Below are 9,740 nucleotides of genomic sequence, written 5' to 3'. Positions count from 1 at the left end.
GTCCTACTAAAAGCTCTCAGATACAATGGTTTTTGTTCAACCTAAATATGGGCACATCCCCCTGCCATCAATGTAACAATGTCCTCAGGGGTAACACCATCCACCACCCTTACAAAGGAAAATGATAGTCACCAAATAATTCTTTACCTGTGAAAACTCTTGTGGTATATCTCATCAAGTACCCTTGTGGTCAAATCTATATAGGGGAAACCACACAACCCATAAAGGACAAAATCTCAAAACATAAAACGACCATCCATTGTAAGACTACCCTGCTACCTATTCCTCATCACTTTATTACAAGTGAACATACAATGGCACAATGGAAATTCTAGATTATAGAGCAGCTCCACGCTCCACGTAGAGGAAGCGACACTATCTATCTGCTTAAATGCAGTGGGGCATTCTGGATACACAAACTGAGGTCACTTGCCCCAAAGGACTTAATAGGTACTATGATCTCCAGGCCTTCCCCTAAATTCCTCAATATTGAGATACATTTTTGTAAAATTACTTACACTTCATGTCATTAGATTGTGGTAATCATCTAGCTGACCCTATCGTCTCATGTTAACATTGATTTAACTAGCGATGCATTCTACTCTAACTATGCTGCCATGACCTCTCGCTTCTCTGGGTACTCCGCTTAGCTATTAGGATCCATCACTCTTAATACCACTCCATTCTTTTGGTATTGTCCCATGAGAATTAAAATGTTCATCACAGACTGTGTTCACATTATCTAACCAATTTGTCTCAAATACAAGTATTGCGCTTTTACTTTATGACTTCTGTTTTCATGTGTTATCATAGTGAATTACAAATCTCTAACAATATATTGTTATTTGCCCTCAGAGCCGTATATGACGTTGTCCATGTGATTCCTGTGCCCACAGTTTTCCTGCTCTGCATGCAATTCACACAGAACGTGTCTCCTCACAGGCTCTGCATAGATGCTGGACTGCGATCCCCGTACAGCTGGACACGGCCCCTCACATATGTGAGGATACCATCCCCTTACAACGAGCCACTCACAGGCGCCCATCATTGATCAAGCTCTGGTGCGATCTCTTGAACCCACCCACTCTTCTTATCTCACCACACTCTAGTTTCACTCTCCAATGTGCTAGACACCATCAAATGTGAGTATTTGTCCACTCAAGTCGGATACGATGATGAACTGCAGTCAGGTGAAGACCCCGATGAGGATGACAAGCAGCAGATATGCTTCCCTGAGACGGTTTCTGAAAGTTTGTTCAGAAATTCTTTGGTCATGCAAACCGATTATTGCAGCAGCTGTCCAGGGGGCAGGTCTCAGATGATTTTGGAGGTGAACATACTTGATGTTGAGGTCCTGGGATGGTGTGGTTACACGTGGTTTGTGGTTGTGAGGCCGGTTGGCTGTACTTCCAAATTCTCTTAAAGGGCGGGTAGTAGAGAAATGAACATGCAATTCAAGAGCAACAGCTCTGATGGACATACCTGCAGTCATCATGCCAATTGCACGCTCCCTCAAGACTTGTGACATCTGTGAAGATTGTGCTGCGTGATAAAAAGCACATTTTAGAGTGTCCTTTGATTGTGGCCAGCCTAAGGCACACCTGTGCAATAATCATCATCTTGATATGCCACAACTATCAGGTAAAAATGTATTTTTTCATTGTCATGGTTCAATGTGAAGCATTTGTGGGTTCAAGCTGCTCACCACACATCTAGATAAATTCCTTGTGGGGTCTAGTTTCCAAAATGGGGTCACATGTGACGGTTTACAATGCTTAGGCACATTAAGGGCTTTGCAAACATGAAATGGTGTCCGCTTTCTGTTTTAGACAATTTTATGTTCCAAAAGTCTAATAGTTTTCTTTTCCTTCTGAGCCCTGCCGTGCAACCAAACAGTGGTTTTCCACCACATACGCGGTATCGGCGTACTCAGGAGAAATTGCACATCAAATTGTATGGTCCATTTTCTCCTGTTAACCCTGTGCAAATTAAAAAATTTTTTTGTGGGAAAAAGTAAAATTTGTTTCCTTCCATATCGCTTTAGTTCCTGTAAAGTAAGCACCTGAAGGGTTAAGAAACGTCTTGGATGTGGTTTTGAGCACTTTGTTTTAATAATGGTGTCACTTTTGGGTATTTTCTGTCACCTAGGCCTCTCAAAGTCACTTCAGATGTGCTGTGGTCCCTAAAAAAATGGTTTTGGACCAAGATTTTATTGAAGTGGATTTTCCTATTTTTTTCCTATTGACAAAGATGGTATCTAGTGCATGGGCATTGAGTGGGCATTGACCTTGGCTTCATCTGTGCCAAGGTGACATAACCAGCCTGAGGAACACCAATCATTCCAAAATGATGAGTTACCCGCATGACAGTGCAGATGAGCCATTTTTAACATACAGTTTTTATATTATGCTGTAGTTATATATAGATGGTCATCATGGCGGTTTAGGAGCCTTCATTCTCCTTACAACGTCGAGTTTAAAGGAAACCTGTCAGGTCCAATATGCACTGAGAACCACGAGCAGTTCTGGGTGCATATTGCTATTCCATGCCTAACCGTCCCGGCATACACTAGCATAGACAGAAATACCTTTTCTAAAGATCTCTTTAAAGATCTTTTATCGTATGCTAATGAGCGCAGGGACTAGTCCCCTGGGCGTTAGTTTCCCTGGCTAGTCGGCCCCATTAGCATTTAAGCACGCTCCTGTGGGCATGCTAACATGCTAATGAATGTGCAGCATCAGTGGATGATCTCACTCACTTCTCCGCTGCCATGGGCGTCTGACTCTGGATTTCGGCTCAGTGCGCATGACCCCAGAGTTTCGGTCATGCGCACTACTTCAGTTTGAAGCCAGGATGCGTACACCCGGCTTCATAGTGCGCATGACCGAAACGTCGTAGTCATGTGCACTGAGCTGAAATCCAGTGTTGGGCGGCGATGGCGGCGGAGAGGTGAGTGAGATCATCCTGTGAGGCTGCGCATTCATTAGCATGTTATCAAACCCACAGGGGGCGTACTAACATGCTGATGGAGCCGACTAGCCAGGGGAAGTAACGCCCAGGGGACTAGTCCCCTCGCTCATTAGCATACGATAAAAGATCTTTAGAAGAAGGGAATTTTGTTTACTTACCGTAAATTCCTTTTCTTCTAGCTCTAATTGGGAGACCCAGACAATTGGGTGTATAGCTACTGCCTCCGGAGGCCACACAAAGTATTACACTTAAAAGTGTAAGGCCCCTCCCCTACTGCCTATACACCTCCCGTGGGATCACGGGCTCCTCAGTTTTAGTGCAAAAGCAAGAAGGAGGAAAGGCAATAAACTGGTTTAAGCAAATTCAATCCGAAGAAATATCGGAGAACTGAAACCATTCAACATGAACAACATGTGTATACAAAAAAACAGGGGCGGGTGCTGGGTCTCCCAATTAGAGCTAGAAGAAAAGGAATTTACGGTAAGTAAACAAAATTCCCTTCTTCTTTGTCGCTCTATTGGGAGACCCAGACAATTGGGATGTCCAAAAGCAATCCCTGGGTGGGTAAATTAATACCTCATGTTAGGGCCGTAAAACAGCTCTTTCCTACATGGAGGCAATAGCCGCCTGAAGGACTCGTCTACCTAGGCTGGCGTCCGCCGAAGCGTAGGTATGCACTTGATAATGCTTGGTGAAAGTGTGCAGACTCGACCAGGTAGCTGCCTGGCACACCTGCTGAGCCGTAGCCTGGTGCCGTAATGCCCAAGACGCACCCACGGCTCTGGTAGAATGGGCCTTCAGCCCTGAAGGAACCGGAAGCCCAGCAGAACGGTAGGCTTCAAGAATTGGTTCCTTGATCCACCGAGCCAGGGTGGATTTGGAAGCTTGCAACCCTTTACGCTGACCAGCGACAAGGACAAAGAGTGCATCCGAGCGGCGCAGGGGCGCCGTGCGGGAAATGTAGACTCTGAGTGCTCTCACCAGATCCAACAAATGCAAATCCTTTTCACATTGATGAACTGGATAAGGACACAAAGAAGGTAAGGAGATATCCTGATTGAGATGAAAGGGGGATACCACCTTAGGGAGAAACTCCGGAATCGGGCGCAGAACCACCTTGTCCTGGTGAAACACCAGGAAGGGAGATTTGCATGACAGCGCCGCTAGCTCGGACACTCTCCGAAGAGACGTGACCACTACTAGAAAAGTCACTTTCTGTGAAAGGCGAGAAAGGGAAACATCCCTCATAGGCTCGAAATGCGGCTTCTGGAGAGCAATTAGAACCCTGTTCAGATCCCAGGGCTCTAACGGCCGCTTGTAAGGAGGGACGATATGACAAACCCCTTGCAGGAACGTGCGTACCTGAGGAAGTCGTGCTATGCGCTTCTGAAAAAATACAGATAGCGCAGAGACTTGTCCCTTAAGGGAGCCGAGCGACAACCTTTTTCCAATCCGGATTGCAGGAAGGAAAGAAAAGTAGGCAATGCAAATGGCCAGGGAGAAACTCCCTGAGCAGAGCACCAAGATAAGAATATCTTCCACGTCCTGTGGTAGATCTTGGCAGAGGTTAGTTTCCTAGCCTGTCTCATGGTGGTAATGACCACTTGAGATAATCCTGAAGACGCTAGGATCCAGGACTCAATGGCCACACAGTCAGGTTCAGGGCCGCAGAATTCAGATGGAAAAACGGCCCTTGAGACAGCAAGTCTGGCCGGTCTGGTAGTGCCCACGGCTGTCCTACCGTGAGATGCCACAGATCCGGGAACCACGACCTCCTTGGCCAGTCTGGAGCGACGAGGATGGCGCGGCGGCAGTCGGACCTGATCTTGCGTAGCACTCTGGGCAACAGCGCCAGAGGTGGGAACACATAAGGCAGCCGGAACTGCGACCAATCTTGAACTAAGGCGTCCGCCGCCAGAGCTCTGTGATCGTGAGACCGTGCCATGAAGGCCGGGACCTTGTTGTTGTGTCGCGACGCCATTAGGTCGACGTCCGGCATCCCCCAGCGGCGACAGATCTCCTGAAACACGTCCGGGTGAAGAGACCATTCCCCTGCGTCCATACCCTGGCGACTGAGGAAGTCTGCTTCCCAGTTTTCTACGCCCGGGATGTGAACTGCGGATATGGTGGATGCCGTGTCTTCCACCCACGTCAGAATCCGCCTAACTTCCTGGAAGGCCTGCCGACTGCGTGTCCCTCCTTGGTGGTTGATGTATGCCACCGCTGTGGAGTTGTCCGACTGAATTCGGATCTGCTTGCCTTCCAGCCACTGCTGGAAGGCTTGTAGGGCAAGATACACTGCTCTGATTTCCAGAACATTGATCTGAAGGGTGGACTCTCGCTGAGTCCACGTACCTTGAGCCATGTGGTGGAGAAAAACTGCTCCCCACCCTGATAGACTCGCGTCTGTCGTGACTACCTCCCAGGCTGGGGGTAGGAAGGACTTTCCCTTTGACAATGAGGTGGGAAGAAGCCACCACCGAAGAGATTCCTTGGCCGCCTGAGAAAGGGAGACGTTCCTGTCGAGGGACGTCGACTTCCCGTCCCATTGGCGGAGAATGTCCCATTGTAGTGGACGCAGATGAATCTGCGCGAAAGGGACTGCCTCCATCGCTGCTACCATCTTCCCAAGGAAGTGCATGAGGCGCCTCAAGGGGTGCGACTGGCCTTGAAGGAGAGATTGCACCCCTGTCTGAAGTGAACGCTGTTTGTCCAGCGGAAGTTTCACTATCGCTTGGAGAGTATGAAACTCCATGCCAAGATATGTTAGCGATTGGGTCGGGGTTAGATTTGACTTTGAAAAGTTGATGATCCACCCGAAACTCTGGAGAGTCTCCAGCGCAACGTTCAGGCTGTGTCGGCATGCCTCTTGAGAGGGTGCCTTGACAAGTAGATCGTCCAAGTAAGGGATCACAGAGTGACCCTGAGAGTGCAGGACTGCCACTACTGCTGCCATGACCTTGGTGAAGACCCGTGGGGCTGTCGCCAGACCGAAAGGCAGGGCTACGAACTGAAGGTGTTCGTCTCTTATAACGAAGCGTAGAAAACGCTGGTGCTCTGGGGCAATCGGCACGTGGAGATAAGCATCCTTGATGTCTATTGATGCTAGGAAATCTCCTTGAGACATTGAGGCGATGACGGGGCGGAGGGATTCCATCCGGAACCGCCTGGTTTTCACGTGCTTGTTGAGCAGTTTTAGGTCCAGAACAGGACGGAAAGACCCGTCCTTTTTTGGCACCACAAACAAATTGGAGTAAAAACCGTGACCTTGCTCCTGAAGAGGGACAGGGATCACCACTCCTTCTGCCTTTAGAGAGTACACCGCCTGCAGAAGAGCATCGGCTCGGTCGGGAGGCGGAGAAGTTCTGAAGAATCGAGTCGGAGGACGAGAACTGAACTCTATCCTGTACCCGTGAGACAGAATGTCTCCCACCCAACGGTCTTTGACCTGTGGCAGCCAAATGTCGCCAAAGCGGGAGAGCCTGCCACCGACCGAGGATGCGGAGAGAGGAGGCCGAAAGTCATGAGGAAGCCGCCTTGGTAGCGGTTCCTCCGGCTGTCTTCTTTGGGCGTGAGTGAGCCCGCCAAGAATCTGAGCTCCTCTGATCCTTTTGAGTCCTTTTGGACGAGGAGAATTGGGACCTGCCCGAGCCTCGAAAGGACCGAAACCTCGACTGTCCCCTCCTCTGTTGGGGCTTGTTTGGGTTGTGCTGGGGTAAGGATGAATCCTTACCCTTGGACTGCTTAATGATTTCATCCAATCGCTCACCAAACAGTCGGTCGCCAGCAAAAGGCAAACTGGTTAAGCACTTTTTGGAAGCAGAATCTGCCTTCCATTCTCTTAACCACAGGGCTCTGCGTAAAACCACGGAGTTGGCGGACGCCATTGCCGTACGGCTCGTAGACTCCAGGACAGCATTAATAGCGTAAGACGCAAATGCAGACATTTGAGAGGTTAAGGACGCCACTTGCGGAACAGATGTACGTGTGACCGTGTCAATCTGCGCAAGACCAGCTGAAATAGCTTGGAGTGCCCATACGGCTGCGAATGCTGGAGCAAACGACGCGCCGATAGCTTCATAGATGGATTTCAACCAGAGCTCCATCTGTCTGTCAGTGGCATCTTTAAGTGAAGCCCCATCTTCCACTGCAACTATGGATCTAGCCGCAAGCCTGGAGATAGGAGGATCCACCTTGGGACACTGGGTCCAGCCCTTGACCACGTCAGGTGGAAAGGGATAACGTGTATCCTTAAGACGTTTGGAGAAACGCTTATCTGGATAAGCGTGGTGTTTCTGGACTGCTTCTCTGAAGTCAGAGTGGTCCAGAAAGGTACTCAATTTACGCTTGGGATACCTGAAATGGAGTTTCTCCTGCTGTGAAGCTGACTCCTCCACTGGAGGATCTGAGGGAGAAATATCCAACATTTTATTGATGGACGCTATAAGATCATTCACCATGGCGTCACCATCAGGTGTATCCAGATTGAAAGCGGTCTCAGGATCAGAGTCCTGATCAGCTACCTCTGCCTCGTCATACAGAGAGTCCTCCTGCTGGGACCCTGACCAGTGTGATGAAGTCGAGGGTCGCTCATAGCGAGCTCGCTTAGGCTGTCTGGGACTGTCGTCCGTGTCAGAGCCTTCCCCCTGGGATGCATGGGACACCCCCGGAGCACGGGGTTGTTCCAACTGAGGGGGACCAGGGAATTCGACAGAGCCCCTGGTCTGAGTTACCGGTCTGGACTGCAAAGTTTCCAGAATCTTTGTCATAGTCACAGACAATCTATCGGCAAAAACTGCAAACTCCGTCCCCGTCACCTGGACAGTGTTCACAGGTGGTTCTCCCTGGGATAGCAGAGAACCCGGCTGAGCAAGTGCCACAGGGGCCGAACATTGCACACAATGGGGGTCAGTGGCACCAGCCGGTAGAATGGCCTCACATGCGGTACAAGCAGCATAGAAAGCCTGTGCCTTGGCACCCTTGCTTTTTGCGGACGACATGCTGTAGTCTCCTCTGAGCAATCTAGGAGGGTATATAGCCAAGAATCAATAGCGACCGTACAGTGCAATGTATAGCATGCAAGCATAAAAACACAAATGTACACTACGGCACTAGTGGGGTCAGCACCACAGGTGCTGCTTACCGCCCGCTAAAACGCGGGTGTGTGGTCGCCAGAATCCCGTGTCTGTGTCTCCCAGAACTTGTCTCCCTTCTCCACTGCACACAGGAATGGCTGCCGGCGTCCTGTGAAGAGGGGCGGGCCGTGGGCGTGCCCCAGACAAAGTGCGGGAAACTGGCGTCCCACTGTGCCCAGTGAGGGGGCTGGAGTATGCAAGGCAGACTCCAGCCCTCGGCGCTGACGTTTTTGCACAGCGTCCCGCCCTTCCCCTGACTGGCAGGCCTGGGGGCGGGAAAGAACGAAACTAGGCCGCAAAAGCCGGGGACTCGATTTGTAATCGCGGCCGTCGTATAAGCACGGAAGTCCCCGGCGCACCACAAGTCACAGCCGCGCCGCAGTGTAAAACTGCCAGCAGCGGCCGGCGCGGCAGTTCCTAACACATTAATTCACTCAGCAAAGCTGTAGTGAATAATAGCACAAGCGCGCAGCGCTACTGTCCCCGGCGCACTAGCACACCCAGCAATGCTGCAGTGTGCTGTGCGCAGTCTGTTCGGGGACACAGAGTACCTGTAAGGAGCAGGGCCCTGTCCCTGACGATACTCAGCTCCATTCCAGCAGGTTCTCCGGGTCTGTGGATGGAGCCCGGCCTCAGTGCCTGGAGACCGGTAAGATCCCACTTCACCCAGAGCCCTAAGGGAGATGGGGAAGGAAAACAGCATGTGGGCTCCAGCCTCCGTACCCGCAATGGGTACCTCAACCTTAACAAACACCGCCGACAAAAGTGGGGTGAGAAGGGAGCATGCTGGGGGCCCTAGTAAGGGCCCTCTTTTCTTCCATCCGACATAGTCAGCAGCTGCTGCTGACTAAACAGTGGAGCTATGCGTGGATGTCTGACCTCCTTCGCACAAAGCTTGAAAACTGAGGAGCCCGTGATCCCACGGGGGGTGTATAGGCAGTAGGGGAGGGGCCTTACACTTTTAAGTGTAATACTTTGTGTGGCCTCCGGAGGCAGTAGCTATACACCCAATTGTCTGGGTCTCCCAATTAGGAGCGACAAAGAAATACTTTTTCTAAAGATCTATGCTAGTGTATACAGGGACTGTTAGGCAGGGATTAGCAATATACACCCAGAACTGCTTGTGGTTTTGGGCACATATTGGATCTGACAGGTTCACTTTAGTCAAATTTAAAATACAGAAAGTACTGTATCATTTCACGGTTTTCAGGATCTCTACTTGCAGCCAATCAATAAGCACTTTCATTTTAGCACACATTTTATTAATGAAAATTGATGGTTTTTCACTTTCTGATTGCAGATTTTTTTATTCTGTTCTTTGTACACGATTATGCAGTCAATCACCTAGCTGTTAATGAAAGACAACCTGTCATGTTGGGAAACATAGGCTATGCTCATGTGTTACGTTCCACCCCCAGCCACCCACGCATCTCCCCCTGATCCTCGTCCCTGCGGCAGCACACATTGCTACGTGTGAGGCCGCAGGAACGAGGAACCTCTCCTTATCTGCCACACGCCAGCAATGAGGAAGGAAGAAGGTGGGCGGGATGTTTGTCCCGCTCATCTCCGCCCCTCTGCTTTGATTGGAGCGGCCGCTTAGTGACGTCGCTGTGACGCCGAGCGACCCGCCCCCTT

This window comes from Anomaloglossus baeobatrachus, chromosome 5, assembly GCF_048569485.1.
Source record: "Anomaloglossus baeobatrachus isolate aAnoBae1 chromosome 5, aAnoBae1.hap1, whole genome shotgun sequence".
In the NCBI taxonomy this organism is placed as follows: domain Eukaryota; kingdom Metazoa; phylum Chordata; class Amphibia; order Anura; family Aromobatidae; genus Anomaloglossus; species Anomaloglossus baeobatrachus.
Note: the sequence above shows the minus strand (reverse complement) of the source record.